Source organism: Anabrus simplex, chromosome 4 (assembly GCF_040414725.1).
Source record: "Anabrus simplex isolate iqAnaSimp1 chromosome 4, ASM4041472v1, whole genome shotgun sequence".
Lineage (NCBI taxonomy): Eukaryota > Metazoa > Arthropoda > Insecta > Orthoptera > Tettigoniidae > Anabrus > Anabrus simplex.
Window position 1 is genome coordinate 227,639,070 of NC_090268.1, and position 19,607 is coordinate 227,658,676.

Sequence of the window (19,607 nt, forward strand, 5' to 3'; positions counted from 1 at the left end):
TTAGAGTTGGCAACTAGGTATCGAGATCGCACACTGCCGGTATAAGTCGATATCGAATGGCAGCTTGGGATTAGTTGGATGTCTATGTTTCCGTGCATAACCACCAGACAGAGCCAAAATTGGCCAAATCGTCAATCTAGAAGTAAAGCAGAGCGGAGTATAGGTCTTATGGCGATGATGAGATAGGAAAGGGTAGGAGTGGAAATGAAGTGGCCGTGGCCTTAATTAAGGTACCGCCCCAGCATTTCCCTGGTGTCAAAAATAGGAAACACCGAGGTCAATAGCTGCAGTCGCTTAAGTGCGGCTGATATCCAGTATTCGGGAGATAGTAGGTTCGAACCCCACTGTCGGCACCCCTGAAAATGGTTTTCCATGGTTTCCCATTTTCACACCAGGCAAATGCTGGGGCTGTACCTTAATTAAGGCCACGGCCGCTTCCCTCCCACTCCTAACCCTTCCCTGTCCCATCGTCGCCATAAGACCTATCTGTGTCGGTGCAACGTAAAGCAACTAGCAAAAATGGGAAACCACGGAAAACCATCTTGAGGGCTGCCGACAGTGGGGTTGGAACCTACTGTCTCCCGAATGCAAGCTCACAGCACGGCCAACTCTCTTGGTGAACTGACATATAAAACTCGAAGTAGGCTTTGAGGATAGTGAAGACAAATCTCTTATAAGACTGACAGGTTTCCCTTCTGCGGAAGCAGGTTGTACGACACAGAATGTTATATGATCCTTGCAAGGCACATGACCGGCAACCCTTCCTAACACGAGAATTATGGGCTGTGTTTAGAGACGAAACCAGCTGTCAGCTGTTTACACAGACGGCAGCCCCTTCAGTAGACTACGGTGCCTCAAATTATTTATTACTCTTTGCTCTGTAGAAATTGGTTGTCACTCAAATTACTCGTAAAATTTACCATGCTTAAAATAGAGTTGAGTTATGAGCAGCTGTGCTGACTGAATGTAGGCCTACACTTGATTGTCTGAGTATGGGCGCGATGAGTGTTCCCATTGGAGAAAATATCAAAATCAGACACCAGTATTTAATTCAAAGGTAAACTTTGAGGAAAGTTTGGGAGCCACTGTACTGAAATCGTTTATATAAGTCTCTTCCTTTCTTGCCTTTTTAATTATCTTATTCTTACTCTTTAGCGATGAACCCATCCCACGTCGAGGTCGGAGAAGTACAATGCTGCAGATATCGTTGAAAGCGGCACACATCCTTTTGTTCGCATTCGCAACATTGGCTGCTAATGGAAAACCTTGTCACCTTCCATCACTTTCAACAGTTCTCATCATTGCGCTACACGAATATGTTTCAATATGCATTCTTCAAGAGTAGTTAGCTCGTTGCACATTTGATCGTATCGTGTAGTTTACCAGATCGAAGGATTTAGCTCTGACTTAGATGGAGTAAACGTGATCAATGCCGTGACTAATTCATTTCCCTTTCAGACCCTGCCCACACGCATATGTATGCCAGGTACACATGTCTTTCTGACTTCACATTCCTCGCTGGAAAGTTCAAACTTGTATTTCTCGTTTCTTTAGGCTTTGCTCTCTCTACTTCAACTGGTTGAAATTCTAATAATCTCCAACGTTAGTTGCACCACGTAAATTGTGAAGTGTTGATATGTATCTAGCCGACCCCATTGTTTACGGATAGCGTGCCTGCCTCTTACCCGGAGGCCCCGGCTTCGATTCCTGGCCAGGTCAGGGAACTTTACCTAGATCTGAGGGCTGGTCCACTCAGCCTACGTGATTAGAATTGAGGAGCTATCTGATGGTGAGATAGCGACCCCGGTCTAGAAAGCCAAGAATAACGGCCGAGAGGATACGTCGTGCTGACCACACGACACCTCGTAATCTGCAGGCCTTCGGGATGAGCAGTAGCCTTTTGGTAGGCCAAGGCCCTTCAGGGCTGTAGTGCCATGGGGTTAGTTAGTTGATATGTGTCTGTCCCAGGGGCGTAACGAATCTCATACGGGCCCGCCTGCCAAAATAAAAATTCGGGCCACCTGAAATAAAATATCAAAGCTATGAATACATTTAATTACATCAGGTAGAAGTACTGCAGTATATTGTCAAGTTATACAAATGAAGGGATTAGTCATTATTTTAAGATTGTTAAAAATAATGTTTAATAGATTTTATTTGATTGCCTCCGCGGTTTAACTGCTAAGTTTCTGAACCGCCAACCGTGTACCACTTAGGTGTTTGTACTTAAATTTAATTGGTTTCGTTTTGCAGTAACTATAGCTGCTAGATTTAACCAAGTGCAATTCCTCTATGATAAAATTGTAAAATCGAATTATTTCGACTGACTTTACAAAACCGCCCTGACTGTTATTTTTTGCAAGGTATCTGCGGGGCCCCTTAAGGGTCCGGGCCAGCGTGCATTGCAGGCCCATTTGCGATCACTCAGGTAGAACACAAGACTAATTTATTTTTGACGGATTAAGCATTGTCCCATTTGCGATCACTCTTATCAGTGAAATACAGTCAGGTTGCTGTGAGGGAATTCCCTACTGAAGGACTGGTGCAGGAAGACAACCCTCAAATAACTGGCGAAACTACATACTAGGATTCTTACGAATCGTATGCTGAAACTCAATAAATTACTTATATTTACCGTTTGAAACTGATGCGATAATATCGAGATTGACAGACAATAAACAGGAATCAAATGAACCTTTTATTTAGAGTTACCAGATGGTTGTGGGTGTAAAGGCTGTTGTGTTTTTAAAAAGTTGGACAAAAGATAGGCGTATTAAAACCGTTGAATTTTACACTTTCCAAACTTAAAACAAAGAATTTTGCTGTAAAACTTTGCTTCTTCAGCCGTACTACCCTTTTTGAAGCAATCGTAGCTCATCTCAAACTTAGCAGTTAACCTACACTTTCTTATAAAATAGGGGACACTATTAAATTACTGCTCAAACTGTTTAAACATTCATTTTGACACGTTATGTAAACGGCTGCTCAAAATAAAATTAAAATTTAACATACTGTAATTATTTCAGCTGTAGACATCCTTCGCTGATGTAGCTTTTGTTGTTATCTGCGTGCTTACTTACGACATGCATGTCACTGAGACGAAGAGAGGCAAACCTTGTGCTTTATACAATGGATACTGTTACAGAAATTTACGGAAAAGTCAGGGATGTTTGGTGACATGGGTATTTTTTTTTTATAGCTGTCTTTACGTCGCACCGACACAGGTAGGCCATATGGCGACAATGGGATAGGAAAGGGCTAGGAGTGGGAAGGAAACGGCCGTGGCCTTAATTAAGGTACAGCCCCAGTATTTGCTTGTTGTGAAGATAGGGCTGCCGACGAGGGGGTTCGAAGCCACTGTTTCTCGAGTGCAATCTCATCTTTTCGCGCTATCATTATAGAATTACCAGTTCTTCGACTTATTCTAAACATTTTCTTAACATTAAGTTCTGGAATATTATACATCTAATCTGAGCGTACAGACAAAAATTATATTTTTATTTATATAAGTGAAAGTAGACCAAGTGGCCGCGCGTTTTACCGCCCTACGGCTATGGAATCAACCCCCGCATTCGGCAAACGCGTGGGTTCGAACCCTACCATCGGTTGTTCTGAGATAGTTTTCTGTGGTTTCATATTTTGACTTCCAGGCAAATGCCGGGACAGTTACTATTCATAGGCCAGTGCTGAGTTCTCCCACTTCCTTACCCAATTGCATTCACCATAACACATTTCATCTTCATTAGCTCCGAGGGTGGCAGCTAATCACACTAACCATAGTAATTTCTTTTTACGTTTATATTTAAAATTAGCATGTACCCGCGGCTTTGCCCACGTTTATTAGTTCAACTGTTTTGTATAATAGAGCTTCCGGTTGAACTATATTAGTGTCCTTCCAAATGGAGCTAAGATATATAGTGCGTTTGCTTTTCCAACTCTTGAACAAACCACTACAGTTGACATGGGAGAAGCAGCCTTTTCGAAGATAGAGTCCTACAACTTTAAGGATTGTTCTTGTGCCTTGTTGATGTTCATAGCGAAACTGAAACAAACGGGCAACTGCAGATATCTAAACTAAAACTGTATATCCGAAGAAATTATTCGAATCCGAGGAATGAATATTACTTCGCTAACGGCATGCCCAATCATGAGAATGGCTTCAATAATATTAGTCATCAGTTTCAGAGTCGTGTTCATTGCAGAGGGCAGGATTCTTATTATTAAGAAGGACAATCGGTGCCACAATCATCCGCTCTAAGATGTTCGAGGGTACTCTAGGTGACTCCAAGTGTTTCAAAAGCTCTGCCGTGTAGTCGATAGACTTGTAACTTTGTAGAACATCGAGTAATTCTTGTAAAAGTTGCTTGTTGATGACGTTCATAGCTTCACTTCTTGGAGCAAGAATTGCTCTTTGATATAGATATGCGTAATAAGTGAAATGCTGTGCCAGGAATGTTAAAAATTTCAAATCTGTGCGTGTTTATTATAGGGGCTGCCTGGCCCAGGCGTTAAAGGCGTACTCGGTTCGGCCGGAAGGACGTGGGTTGGAATCCCCGTCAGGAAGTCGTACAATTTAAGAAATGAGATTTGCACTTCCGGAGGTGCATATGGCCCTGAGTGAGATGAATCTTCGTAGCGAGATTTTACGACCGGATATCTTTCATGACGTCAACCCAATCAGATGAGTTAATGAGATGAAATGAATGACATGATATATGACAGTAAGAATGAAGAGGATGAAACCCGGCGCCGGAACATAGCCCACTCCTTTCGAATAGCTCAAGCCTTTACGTCCCCATCCGACGGACGAATCACCATCAACAGCTTCATACGCTCTCACAGCATATAAGACCAAAAACGGCTTCCTACGCCATGGATGTAAAATGGCTCCTTGAATTGTGTTCTCTACCTACCTTATGTACGTTGCCTAGCGACAGTGACTCTATGCATATAATCTTGGTGACAGCGCGCTGGATTGTCATATCCCAATACATGTTTTCCGATGGTTTTTTGTTCATAACTCACCAACGAAAGTGAAAAAGAAAATTCCGGCTTCGAGGTGCATTCGGACCCCCTTCCATCTACCTATGTTCAAAATTTCAGCTCTCTGCGTGCTGTAGATTTTGCTGGGCATCGCGCACAGAGAGACAAACCACTTCCTTTTATTACAGAAGATTACAATAGCTGCCAAATAATAGAAGGAAACTGAGAAATATTTGACACCTGTTTCTCTCTGGTTTGCTTCTGTCTCTGTATGCCCATGCAATGCCTATAATGCCTTTGAAGTAGTTACGTCGAACAATGGATCAAGTAAATGGCACACAAACCCTAATCTTGTCATCTTCAAATGTCATTATGACGATGTCAATAACTTCCGCTTTTCAAAAATTTTCTCACCTAGGCACCGGAGGGATTCGAACCCTCGATCTCCTGTTTACTAGACAGGCGCTTTAACCAACTAAGCCACGGCGCCCCTGCAGCGCTGCATACCTCTACGCAGACTTGTACACTACATTGCTGAGTAATGCTGGCATCCGTGGCCTAGATTCCTTTCCTTTCAGTTCGTTAGAAATTAATTTGGTGAATTTAGACAATGTTTCTCCAAGTGAAATAGTTCGAAAGTTTACATAGAACGCTTTCTTGTCTCCTTTTACTCTTCATGTATACAAAACGAAACTGTAGATCAATTGTATTTGCAGTGTTCGATGAGTCGTTAGAAACACACTGTTCACTTGGCTCCTATGTTATTGTCAGATAATATATTGTATATAAAGATTTCGTAAGGTCCGCCTCTGTGCTGTAATGGTTAGTGTGATTAGCTGCCACCCCTGGAGGTCCGGGTTCGATTCCCGGCTCTGCCACGAAATTTCAAAAGTGGTGCGAGGGCTGGAATGGGGTCCACTCAGCCTCGGGAGGTCAACTGAGTAGAAGTGGGTTCGATTCCCACCACAGCCATTCTCGAAGTGGTTTTCCGTGGTTTCCCACTTCTCCTCCAGGCAAATGCCGGGATGGTAGCTAACTTAAGGCCACGGCCGCTTCCTTCCCTCTTCCTTGTCTATCCCTTCCAATCTTCCCATCCCCGACCAAGGCCCCTGTTCAGCCGAGGTACTGGTCATTCTCCCCATCCCCCGACCCAATGTCTCACGCTCCAGGACACTGCCCTTGAGGCGGTAGAGGTGGGATCCGTCGCTGAGTCCGAGGGAAAAACCGACCCTGGAGGGTAAATAGATTAAGAAAGAAAGAAAGCATTAAAAAAGAAAGAAAGAAAGAATATAAAGATTTCCGCCCAGAAGTGTGATTGATTAGCTGCCACTCCCGTATGCCCGGATTCGATTCGCGGTTCTGCGATGATTGGGAATTAGAAGGGGGGGGGGGGCAAAATATGTAAATTCAACAAAAAGTACCCGGATTGTTTGTCGAATGAGATTTTGATTCAATAAACTGCAATAAAATGTTCACCAAATGAACTATACTTACATTTGTATTACAATGAAATAGAAGTACGGTGTGTTCATACAATTAAAAATCATTAGTATTTAACTACACGCTAAGAAACTAACAGACACTGAAGAGACTGCCAGACTGACGAATGCGCAGTCTCCACTACTTGCTGCGGCGCTATACAAATCGGTTAGCCGGGACGAACGACATTTTGTGCGAATTTCCGCCAATAATTTTGTTAAAAATTAAAGTTAATAAAGGAAGTAATTAGCTGATAAGACAACAAAGCTTGTACAAATTACTTTAATTTTAAATGATTTCTATAATTCATCGTTTCAGCCGGCTAAAATGGAATAAAAATGGAATGTTTTCTGCACAAAGTCGGGGGTGGGTCTGCCACCCCCCGTAATCCTCGCTACTGCTGCCGTTGTTTACGTTATTATACGAGGCTGGGACAAGGTCTCGCTGGGCGTGAAACTGGTTCCCGCTCCGGTTCGTGAAATGCATCGTTTTGTCGCTAGGTGCGCTCTTCTTAGTCATAAAATTGCGCGGGCGAAGTTCTCATTCAAACATTCGCGAGCGTGTCAAGACGTATTTTTGTACTTTATGAACATTATTGGGGTAGTGCGAGTGATTATAATTTAGCGACTGAAATTATTGACCGTATTTACGTAATGCGAACATGCGAACTTAAAAATAAATGGCGGTTGCCAATTTTTCGTCAAGGAAATAGACTAGGATCTCTGTGGAAACCTAATGTACATTCCACTGTTTGCAGTAGGCATTTTAAAAACTCAGATTAGTGGAAACACAACATTATAAATCCTAATTTCGAATGGCATTCAATCTGTATTTCAATTTTTTCCCGGACACAAAGAAATGCAATCACATGCAGGAGGTTTTTCACAAGACATGTTAACATCAAATTGACGGATTATTTGCACTACAACAAAAATGGATGATAAGCAACATTCAGAACAAGTGGTTTATTCCTATGCATCATAACTATACATTAGCGCATTTTAACAATTACTCGTCACAAGATCCACGCTGAATATAAGAAGACTTTCAAAACTTGTGTCTTAGAAAGGCGATCCTAGCGGGACAACTGGAAACTTAATTCAGTGACCCCACTTCTCATGGCTCATTTCCCAGCCTTGTATAATAACGTAAGATAAGACTGCTGACATGAAATTTGAAAAGTGCTACGAGGGCTGGAACTGGATTCACTGAGCCTCGGGAGGTCAACTGAGTAGAGGGGGTTCGATTCCCTCCTCAGCCATCCTCGAAATGGTTTCCCACTTCTCCTCCAGGCAAATGCCGGGATGGTACCTAACTTAAGGCCACGGCCGCTTCCTTCCCTCTTCCTTGTCTATCCCTTCCAATCTTCCCATCCCTCTGCCAGGCCCTTGTTCAGCATAGCAGGTGAGGCAGCCTGGGCGAGGTACTGGTCATCCTCTCCAGTTATCCCCCGACCCAGAGTCTGAAGCTCCTGGACACTGACCTTGAGTCGGTAGAGGTGGGATCCCTCGCTGAGTCCAAGGATAAAAACGACCCTGGAGTGTAAACAGATAAAGAAGACGAAGAAGACAAAGTGAATAGCGGTCCATCCGTGTGTCGTGAGATACACAGTAGAGCTGGGAACGGTAGGAGCGGAGCAGTTGTTTTCGCTCTTCCTCCGCAGACCTCCGGTACTGCTCCGATTGAATTCAGTGGCGGAAAATTCAAATGCTTTCATCTGGGGAATGTGGGTGATCTTGGGTGGAATTACAATAGGTTTCATGCTAATTCCACAGACGCATGTGGTTTCCTACGTTTGCCATTCAAATGCTGCAGTCGTTTCAAGATTGCCATATTATTTGTTACGCTATGAATAACAGAATTCAGTTTGCAATAAGTGCCGGTGGATAGATTAATGTCGATTGAATATTGCCATATATTATACCCTTGCAAATACATTTACAGCATTATTAATACTAAAAATGTTTAAGTAATAATTATATACCATTGCACGTAAACATGTAAGGCCTACATTATTAGGTATACGATGTACGATGGTTTTACACGAATTACAGTATACTCGTAGCTCATTTATTACTGAAGAGTAAGAACTGATTGGATGTTTTTTATGCTGTACCGGGCTGAGTAGTCCAGGCGTTAGAGCGCTGGCGTTCTGAGCTCAAGTTAGCGATTTCAATTCCGACTTTGCTCGGTGGTACTTGAACGTCCTGAAATACGCCAGCCCCATGTCGGCAGGTTTACCAGCATACTAAAAAAACAAATGCCGGTACCTCGACGGCGCAGAATACCACAGGAATGATTAGGGGGACATACAACAACAACAACAACAACAACAACAACAACAACAACAATAATAATAATAATAATAATAATAATAATAATAATAATAATAATAATAATAATAATAATAATGACCGCCTCTGTGGTGTAGTGGTTAGTGTGATTAGCTGCCACCCTCGGAGGTTCCGGTTCGATTCCCGGCTCTGCCACGAAATTCGAAAAGTGGTACGAGGGCTGGAACGGGGTCCACTCAGCCTCGGAAGGTCAACTGAGTAGAGGTGGGTTCGATTCCCACCTCAGCCATCCTGGAAGTGGTTTTCCGTGGTTTCCCACTTCTCCTCCAGACAAATGCCGGGATGGTACCTAACTTAAGGCCACGGCCGCTTCCTTCTCTCTTCCTTGTCTATCTCTTCCAATCTTCCCATCCCCCCCCAGGGCCCCTGTTCAGCATAGCAGGAGAGGCCGCCTGGGCGAGGTAGTGGTCGTTCTCCCCAGTTGTATCCCCCGACCTAGAGTCTGAAGCTCTATAACACTGCCCTTGAGGCGGTAGAGGTGGGATCCCTCGCCGAGTCTGAGGGAAAACTCAACCATGGAGGATAAGCAGATTAAGAAAGAAAGAAAGAAATAATAATAATAATAATAATAATAATAATAATAATAATAATAATAATAATAATAATAATAATAATAATAATAATAATAATAATTGTACCGGGAGGTACAACCCAACGCCGCGCATTTAAATTCAGCGCCTAAACGAACGCCTCTATTGGCAAAACAGTGAAACGGAAACTACACCAACTTAGAACTTTACTCAGAAGATGTCACCACAGAAATATGATGTAATTTTGTTATTTTGCAGTTGCCTAACCTGAGTGAATTTCTACTTGTTTTGTTTGACATTCATCAACAAGTTTGGACATTTCTCCACAGATGACACTACCAAGAAACTATGATAATGCACCCTGGTGCAAAGTGCAAGAACTTATGATTTAAAGGTTTTGTATTTCTTTTTTGTAACTGATTGATGCTCATTTATTTTTGGGTTGGCATTATTTCCCTTTTATTTCCGCCAATTTTGAATCTAGCCAATCAAATATTTCTGTAATTAATTTTCAACATATCACAGGCGTCTTCTTCGATTCTGAGTTTAACTTTGAAATGGACCAATAAAATTGAGAGGGCGTGGCTGGTTTAGTCGTGAAAGATCTCGAACCTTCCCTGAGGGTTTATAAACCGCGGCTTTTCACGTCTCTAGGCCAATTGATCGTCATCTCACTGAGTACGTGTGTCAAAGCGGGAGGCGGGCGGCCTCTTTCTTCAGCTGCTAGAAATTTCTACAAGGTAATGGCCACATAACTTTTCTTTCTTGCTATCTCCGCAGTTTAACCCGAGGGAAAGGTCCGAATCTTTAACTATGTAACCATCTTCTTTCGGCTAATGTAAAAACTTCGTAAACTCTTTAACTGTAAAGCGGCGATAGAGAGTGAATTACCCTCTCGAGCTCCCCTTCATCTTGGTTTGAGGTGACTACGTTTTTATAACTGGTTTTCAATCTGTAATGTGGTAAAGTAATTTCTATACGAGTCACCTCAATAGTTTGGGAATAGCCGCTGTTTCATCGGCCTAGAGCCCCTTAGGTTGTTTTAGTGTTCATATCTAGTAGTGCAAGCATACGCCGCCATTCAGTTTGTGTTTCGGGCCATTTACTTAACCTGTTCTTTTCCACAAAGGCCCTGTAGGTTGGGTACTAGATACCTCTGTATAATATTACCTTTCAATTTGTAAGTTATGCCGTGATGGGCGAGTGATTTCCTGAAATTGCCTTGAATAGGCTAGAAGAAACTGAGAGCCTGTTAGCTCTTTTCCAAAATTTTGTAATTGTAAGGAGTGCCACTGGAAGGCTGAATATTCAGATTTTGGAGAGCAAGTGCTATTGAATTAGGGGATTTCTGCCCCTGAATAATTTGTGCTCTTTTATAATTTTGGGCTTGTAGCTCAGGAAATTGTAAAACTAGGGGCTTAAAGCCCAAAGTGTTAAGGTTCTGAATCTTGGAATTTTCCTAGTCTTGTTTAAGAATTGCTATGTGTGCCTGTAATATTGACATGAAAAAATGTTAAGTTTGAAGTTCTGAAAATATAACCTTCAAATTAAGTTTTAATTCAATTCTTGACATTATAGTTAGACCCATTCACCCCGGCACCTTCCTTCACCTCTGCGTTCCACGGATACCCCGGAATAATAATAATAATAATAATAATAATAATAATAATAATAATAATAATAATAATAATAATAATAATAATAATGATAATAATAATAATCTTTCTTTTCGTTTGCCTTCCAGGGTTTCTTTTACCCTCGGACTCAGCGAGGGATTCCACCTCTACAGCCTCAAGGACAGTGTTGTGGAGCGTGAGACTTTGGGTCGGGGATACTTTTTTTTTTTTTTGCATTTTTTTTACGTCGCACCGACACAGATAGGTTTTATGGCGGTGATGGGATAGGAAAAGCCTGGGAGTGGGAAGGAAGCGGCCGTGGCCTTAATTAAGGTACATCCCCAGCATTTGCCTGGTGTGAAAATGGGAAAACCACTTTCAGGGCTCCGGACTGTGGGACTCGAACCTACTATCACTGAGATGCAAGCTTACAGCTATGCGCCCCTAACCGCACGATCAACTCACCCGGTGGTCGGGGAAGAGGACCAGTACCTCGCCCAGGCGGCCCCACTTGCTATACTGATCAGGAGCCTAGTGTGGGGGGGGGGGGGTCGCGATGTGAAGTTATAGACAAGGAAGAGGGAAGGAAGCGGCTGTGGCCTTACGTTACGTACCATCCCGGTATTTGCCTGGAGGAGAAGTAAGGAACCATGGAAAACCACTTCGAGGATGGCTGAGGAGGAAATCTAAACCCCCTCTATTCAGTTAACCGTTCGAGACTGAGTGGACCCGATTCCAGCCCTCATACCACTTTTCAAATTTCGTGGCAGAGCCGGGAATCGAACCCCGGCCTCCGGGGTGGCAACTAATCACACTAACAACTACACCATAGAGGCGGATCATACGTCTTCTCATCTCCCTTATTTCGCGAACTAACTGCAGCTTCACATACGACTTGCATGTTATTGAAGTTAAACTCTCTAGACCACGACTCAAGTTAGTCCAATCTAAAGCCGGATCATCCTCAGACTAACGGGAAAAGCCGTCTATGAATAAGACAAACGTTCGGCTGCTCTAGTCCATAGTTGGTACGGCATTAGTACGGACTAAACACGACTATGAATAGCACCCTATGTTTTATGATAATGGTGAGGTGTTTCGGTTAGGAACCAGCGTTAATTGACACCTACTATAGTTCCGTTTTTATGAGTTTCGACTTGACAGTTAGCCGGAAGTCAGCCGGTGGTGCCAAATTGCCACGCATACAAACAGCTGATTTACGATACACAACACGAACAGAAATGTAAATACTGGAATATAAGTCCATAATGGGTTATTCTTTGTAGCAACATACATGATTCACGTAAGATCAATAATGCACAGCAAATTTAGGATAAGGCTACAAGATAAAAATATGTCAATGCCGTGAGAAAATTAAATTAAATTTCTACTCACCATGTAGGAAATCTCGCGTTGCTGTTAGATTCAGTTTCCCGTAACGAAGGAAATAATCCTACAAAGCGAATATACCACTCATTTCTCAGTCACTATCGGCATTGTCATCGTCTGTTGAGGTTTCACTCTCGCTTGACCCTAAAGAGATAATAAAGTCTTCAACATAATCGTCTGAACTACTTTATGCCCGTTCCTTCTGGATATTTCATCCACCACATAAACTGGGTACTGGGGCTTGTTTTGTTTCAAGAGATACATAAGATCCCCCTTCCCCATGTCATCGCGAACCGAAATATTGTGCTCCTTCAACCACTTAATCAACTCATTCTTTCTAGCCGCCATTGTTGGTACTTTGTCAAGAATGACTCTCTAAAATTAAAAACAATTTCCCGGGCCCGACTCCTTAGTGGAGTACCTCGTCCGAAGGGCTTTCTTCTCTTGGGAGCTTCATCCTTAAACGTAGGCGTCGACATGACAGAACATCAAATACACACACGGGCCTAAAATTAACCCACTATATAACTACCGAACGAAATGTTAAACTAAGCTACTATGTAAAATAGATCACCCGTTACACACTATTTACTACAATATAACGCGCTATACTATTAAAAATGCTAAACAATATATTTATAAACTCTACACTGCGAAATATAAACGAACAACAACCTAGCACAAAGACACACAAAGACCGCGAAAAGAACTGAGCACAATACAACACACAGCTGATAACACGTGGTTACAGAAAACAACAAATCGACAACACTGCTAACCGCAACTGGAGTCTAACGCGCTCTATCGGAGCGATCGGCTGTCTATGATTGGCTGTTGATTAATTCACTTACCCTCCGCCAAAAGGCAGCGCTCAAACGTCAAGTCGAAACTCATAATAACTGAACTATAACTAAGCTATGCAAAATATATTTCAATAACAACTGCAAATAACAAATAGCAATACAGAGGCACGCCAAGTGAAAGCATGTTCTTCTTCTTCTTAATCTGTTTACCCTCCAGGGTGGGTTTTCCCTCGAACTCAGCGAGGGAACCCACCTCTACCGCCTCGAGGGCAGTGTCCTGGAGCGTGAGACATTGGGTCCGGGATACAACTGGGGAGGAAGGCCAGTACCTCTCCTAGATGGACTCACCTGCTATGTTCAACAGGGTCCTTCGTCGGGGATGGGAAGATTGGTTGCTATTGGCTTTACGTCGCACCGACACAGATAGGTCTTATGGCGACGATGGGAGATGAAAGGGCTAGGACTGGGAAGGAAGCGACCGTGGCCTTCATTAAGGTACAGCCCCGGCATTTTCCTGGTGTGAAAATGGGAAACCACGGAAAACCATCTTTAGGGCTGTCGACAGTGGGGTTCGAACCCACTATCTCCCGAATACTGGATACTGGCCGCACTTAAGCGACTGCAACTATCCAGCTCGGTTGGGAAGATTGGAAGGGATAGACTAGGAAGAGGGAAGGAAGCGGCCGTGGCATTAGGTTAGGTACCATCCCGGCATTTGCTTGGAAGTGAATTGGGAACCACCAGTATCCAGTATTCGGGAGATAGTAGGTTCGAACCCCACTGTCGGCAGCCCTGAAAATGGTTTTCCGTGGTTTCCCATTTTCCCACCAGGCAAATGCTGGGGCTGTACCTTAATTAAGGCCACGGCCGCTTCCTTCCCACTCCTAGCCCTTTCCTGCCCCATCGTCGCCATAAGACCTATCTGTGTCGGTGCGACGTAAAGCAACTAGCAAAAAAAAAAATAAAAAATAAAAAAGAATTGGGAACCACGGAAAACCACTTCCAGGATGGTTGAGGTGGGAATTGAACCAACTACTCAGTTGACCTCCCGAGGCTGAGTGGACCCCGTCCGAGCCTTCGAACCACTTCTGAAATTTCGTGGCAGAGCCGGGCCTCCGGGGGTGGTAGCTAATCACACTAACCACTACACCACAGAGGCGGACGTGAAAGCATGTTATGGTAAGAAACCAGGAACATCACCATAGTTTTCCTCTCCTTTGTCCTGAAGCTTAAGTGCCTGAAAGATAAACCACACTCTTCACACGTTATACTTAGCTGCAGATCAGGGAGTTGTGTATTACCTAACTGAATCGTCTGGTAACGTAGTTACTGGCGCTGGCAGAAAAGAAATTGCTTTTGGAACCATTCCTACTAAATACTAAAAATTATTGGGCTCGTCCGGGATTTGAACCCGGGACCTCTCGCACCCAAAGCGAGAATCATACCCCTAGACCAACGAGCCACTGCGGAGCGTTTGTGTTATCAGAACAACCCATGCTACGTCATAGCTCGGTGACCTTACAGTATTGTTCCGACGACTGCCTACTCCGAAGCGTGAAGTGCAGAGCATAAACTTGACAGTAAACTAAGTAATTCTCTACAGTTCTCTTGTCCCGAAAGTAGCCCTCTGAAAACAAACTACGTACATTTCGATGGTTCAGTTCAATACCACTTCTTCTTCTTAGTCTGTTTACCATCCAGGGCTGGCTATTCCCTCGGACTCAGCGAGGGATCCCACCTCTACCGCCTCAAAGGCAGTGTCCTGGAGCGTGAGATATCGGGTCGGGGATACAACTGGGGAGAATGACCAGTACCTCGCCCAGGCGACCTCGCCTGCTATGCTGAACAGGGGCCTTGCGGGGGGATGTGAAGATTGGAAGGGATAGACAAGGGAGAGGGAATGAAGCGGCCTGGAGGAGAAATGGGAAATCACGGAAAACCACTTCCAGGATGGCTGAAGTGGGAGTCGAACCCACCTCTACTCATTTGACCTCCCGAGGCTGAGGGGACCCCTTTACAGCACGCGTACCACTTTCAAATTTCGTATTAGAGCCGGTAATCGAACGCGGGCCTCCGGGAGTGGCAGCTAACCACACTAACTACTACACCTCAGGGGCGGACTCAATACTACTACAACTTGTAAAGTGCATTATCCAGTACATGGGTTTTAACATTTCAGCACTTCCATTCCAGTGAAGATAAAGATAATGCATTTTCAATTTTTCAGGAGAAGAGAGAAAAAGAAAATAGAAATAAAAGTTTGGAGATAATATGTAGTCCGCCTCTGTTGTGTAGTGGTTCGATTCCTGGTTCTGCCACGAAATGTGAAAAGTGGTTCTAGGGCTGGAACGGGGTCCACTCAGTCTCGGGAGGTCAAATGAGTAGAGGTGGGTTCGATTCCCATCTCAGCCATCCTGGAAGTGTTTTTCCGTGGTTTCCCAATTCTCCTCCAGGCCGCTTCCTTCCCTCTTCCTTGTCTATCCCTTCCAATCTTCCCATCCCCCCACAAGGCTCCTGTTCAGCATAGGAGAGGCCGACTGGGCGAGGTGCTGGCCATTCTCCCCAGTTGTATCACTGACCCAATGTCTCACGCTCCAGGACACTGCGCTTGAGGCGGTAGAGGTGGGATCCCTCGCTCGGTCCGAGGGGAAAACCAACCCTGGAGGGTAAACAGATTAAGAAGGAGAAGAAGAACTTTTGGAAATGCGAAATGCGATAAAACTTAGCCAAGAGGCTACGTCCCTCATCCGTCACACATCCCCAACCTCTTCAGAGTGGGGAATGAAATCTTGTTCAGTTCAATTGTTTTGACCGAATAGAGTAGGCTTCGACTAATCATTGCCTCGTTTTGCTAGCCTTAGTGCTCTGCATTCGTGAAGCGGCGAGGCTGGCTCCAACCGTCGGCTGTCCTGAAAATGTTTTTATCGTGGTTTCCTATTCTCCTGCGCTAAGGAAAATACCGGGACAGATCCTATTATAGGCCACGGGCGCTACCCCTCAACGTTCTCCGCGCCTCAAAATCACCTCTACACGTCGCCTGGCCAGAGGAAGGGCGTTACCCTCTAAGGGTTAAAAATGTAAAAAAAATAAGAAAATATCACAGAAATCAACAAATCAAAATTTATACAAAAATCAACGTATTTTACGGTATACACCTTGCTAATCTAATCACTATAACTAATCAGACTTAGAGTCAGACTAACTGGACGTAAAATCACTCAGTCTCTATGATAATGTTATTCGTTTTCAGAAATCAGTGAGATTTCTTTAAACTTACATAATTTGAAAAAAGCCCTTATGTAACAAACTATGAAAATAAACTATGAAAATTAACAAAAATCTCTCTTAACATCTACTAAATAGACGGCATTCATTTAACAACAGAGTAAGTGGGTAATAAGTTTCTTAGCAAAAAGTATTTAATACTAATGGCTTCATTCATTCCATTGCTGACCCGCTGACAGGCTGTGGATTTTCATTTTCATTAATCAGTTACATTTCTCTTGAAGAAAACTAATCTAATTGGAACATTCTAATTTGAATTGGGAAAATATGATCTGAAAAATAACAACGCATCCAGTGTCTCATCGCCAAGCCTGCTTCTCAATTTGTTGCACATACAGGGACATTACTTTATCTATTCGGGGGATTCTCAATCGCCCGGTCGCCTACGCTGCGAGCCTGTCTCCCGCCAAGCAACCTGCCGTTATGCGCTTCTCGGCGCCACAAGCTACCATCCTATGCAGTCTGCTGAGAGCTTTTTCAACGTAATGTTCTGTTTCGTCAAGTGTTCACGTGTTTAGTACTTAGTGTGTTGTTCCAATGTAGACTTCCATTACGTTCCCTTGTGTATATACATCATACATTCATAAAGTAACATACAGGAAATCTTGTGCGAAAACACGCGCGGGTCGCATTATGGCAAAGTGCTTGGCGGAAGACAAGCGACCTGGCGAATGAGAATCCCCCGAATGCAGCTGGTGAGAAGGCACGTTCAGGTTCGATGGAAGTTGGAGGAATCGTTACTAAATACTTACAAGCCCGCTCTCGGTTATAGCTCCGAATATAATTTGAGGACTCATATAGGTTTCATTTTCTACTTAACAATTTTAGAAAAATCATTTTCATTTCATGCTTCAGGAGACATCATTATCATGCTGATTTCTTTTTCTAGGTGAAGCTTTTCCTTGAGCGTAAAATCATTTTTTCTGTATTTGTACGCTTGACTTGCATATTTTGTTCTTCCTCTTCGTCATTTTTTGACCATTTGATCTCTCAATTAAACAAACAATCTGGTATTTTTTTTTATCAGCACTTTGCTCGGACTTTAAATGTGCGCTTTACTCCATCATCGAACGCCAACGCCACATTATCACTGAGGATTTTGTAGGTAGCATTAAACGCAATTTAACTAATTTCTTAGGTGATTTTTCATGTGCTTTTGTCTATGAACGCAAAACCAAAGGGTTACCCGGGACCTCTCGCGCTAGAGGCGGGAACTGTACCAGTAGCCCAATGAGCTACGTTCGAACCCCACTGTCAGCAGCACTGAAGATGGTTCTGCGCATTTTCCCATTTCAACACCAGATAAATAGTGGGGGTTGTACTTTAATTAAGGCCACGGCCTTTTCTTACCCAGTCCTAGACCTGTCCTATCGCATCGTCGCCATAATTCCTGTCAGTGTCGGAGCGATGTAAATCAACTGGGGAAGTAAATCCGATTTGTTGATTGCATTATCTCAAGGATCTTACATAATCGTTCGTTCGCAATCTGTTTACCCTCCAGGGTCGGTTTTTCCCTCGGACTCAGCGAGGGATCCCACCTCTACCGCATCAAGGGCAGTGTCTTGGAGTTTCAGACTCTGGGTCGGGGGATACAACTGGGGAGGATGACCAGTACCCAGGCGGCCTCACCTGCTATACTGAACAGGGGCCTTGTGGGGAGATGGGAAGTTTGGAAGGGAGAGACAAGGAAGAGGGAAGGAAACGGCCTGGAGGAGAAATGTCAAACCACGGAAAACCACTTCCAGGATGGCTGAGGAGGTAATCGAACCCCCATCTACTCAGTTGACCTCTCGAGGCTGAGTGGACCCCGTTCCAGCCCTCGTACCACTTTTCAAATTTCGTGGCAGAGCCGGGAATCGAACCCGGAACTCTGGGAGTGGCAGGTAATCACACTAACTACTATACCACAGAGGCGGACAGGATCTTACATAATACAGAAGATTAAATAGTCACTGTCATAAAAATGAACACATCACTTCTTTCTAGGAATAGGATGCGGATATGAAAAGCATTCATCATTTAAAATCTTGGTATTTAAGGGACAATTTTATGGAGTAAAGAGCGCTATTCATCGGCTTTTACTCAAGTCCTCGATTTACGCCCTAACGTTCTAGTGCCTTTACACGGTTTCAATTTTATTCAAACTAGCTAAATTTTGGTGCTTACAAACCTCTCCGTCCGCCTCTGTGGTGTAGTGGTTAGTGTGATTAGCTGTCACCGCCGGAGGTCCGGGTTCGAATCCCTATTCTGCCACGAAATTTAAAGTGGTACGAGGGCTGGAACGGGGTCCACTCAGCTTCAGGAGGTCAACTGAGTAGAGCCATCCTGGAAGTGGTTTTCCGTGGTTTCCCACTTCTCCTCCAGGCAAATGCCGGGATGGAACCTAACTTAAGGCCACGGCCGCTTCCTTCCCTCTTCCTTGCCTGTTCTTTCCAATCTTTCCATCCCACCACAAGGCCCCTGTTCAGCACAGCAGGTGAGGTCGCCTGGGCGAGGTACTGGTCATCCTCCCCAGTTGTATCCCCGACCAACAGTCTGAAGCTCCAGGGCACTGCCCTTGAGGCGGTAGAGGTGGAATACCTGGCTGTGTCCGAGGTAAAAACCGACCCTGAAGGATAATCTCATTAAAAAGAAGAATAAGAAGAACATAAACCTTACCGAATCTCAGAAACAAATCATATGAAATGTAAATTCAATTCTAAAAACTCAACGCAGGCACCGGAGGGATTCGAACCCTCGATCTCCTGTTTACTAGACAGGCGCTTTAACCAACTAAGCCACGGCGCCCTTACTGTATTGACTCGATACAGAATCTGATCTAGCAAAGTGTCAGGATACGTTCTGTTGTCTGAAGTCTTCTTTTGGAGTGATAAGTGCACTAAAGAATTATTCACGATTTCGGAATTCAGTTAGCTTCCACACCATAATGGTAGGAACACTATCTCCTTTCTTTTCTTCTTCTTCTTATTCGTCTTCTTCTTCCTAATCTGTTTACCCTCCAGGGTTGGCTTTTCCCTCGGACTCAACGAGGGATCCCACCTCTACCGCCACAAGGGCAGTGTCCTGGAGCGTGAGACATTTGGTATGGGGATACAACTGGGTAGGATGACCAGTCTTTCTTTTCTTCTTCTACTTCTGCTTCTTCTTCATCTGTTTACCCTCCAAGGT

The 19,607-nt window shown here is 43.9% G+C and overlaps 1 protein-coding gene and 3 non-coding genes across 4 annotated transcripts in view; 1 reads left to right on the forward strand and 3 right to left on the reverse strand.

Moving 5' to 3' along the window:
• LOC136872598 (E3 ubiquitin-protein ligase TRIM45) overlaps positions 1-19,607 on the forward strand; it is a 362,766-nt gene that overhangs the window by 61,733 nt on the left and 281,426 nt on the right. The window lies entirely within an intron of this gene.
• Positions 5,400-5,473, reverse strand: TRNAT-AGU (transfer RNA threonine (anticodon AGU)). The gene has a single exon. It is a non-coding gene; the product is annotated as a tRNA-Thr (tRNA).
• TRNAP-UGG (transfer RNA proline (anticodon UGG)) lies at positions 14,545-14,616 on the reverse strand. The gene has a single exon. It is a non-coding gene; the product is annotated as a tRNA-Pro (tRNA).
• On the reverse strand, positions 19,153-19,226 carry TRNAT-AGU (transfer RNA threonine (anticodon AGU)). Its single transcript has one exon. It is a non-coding gene; the product is annotated as a tRNA-Thr (tRNA).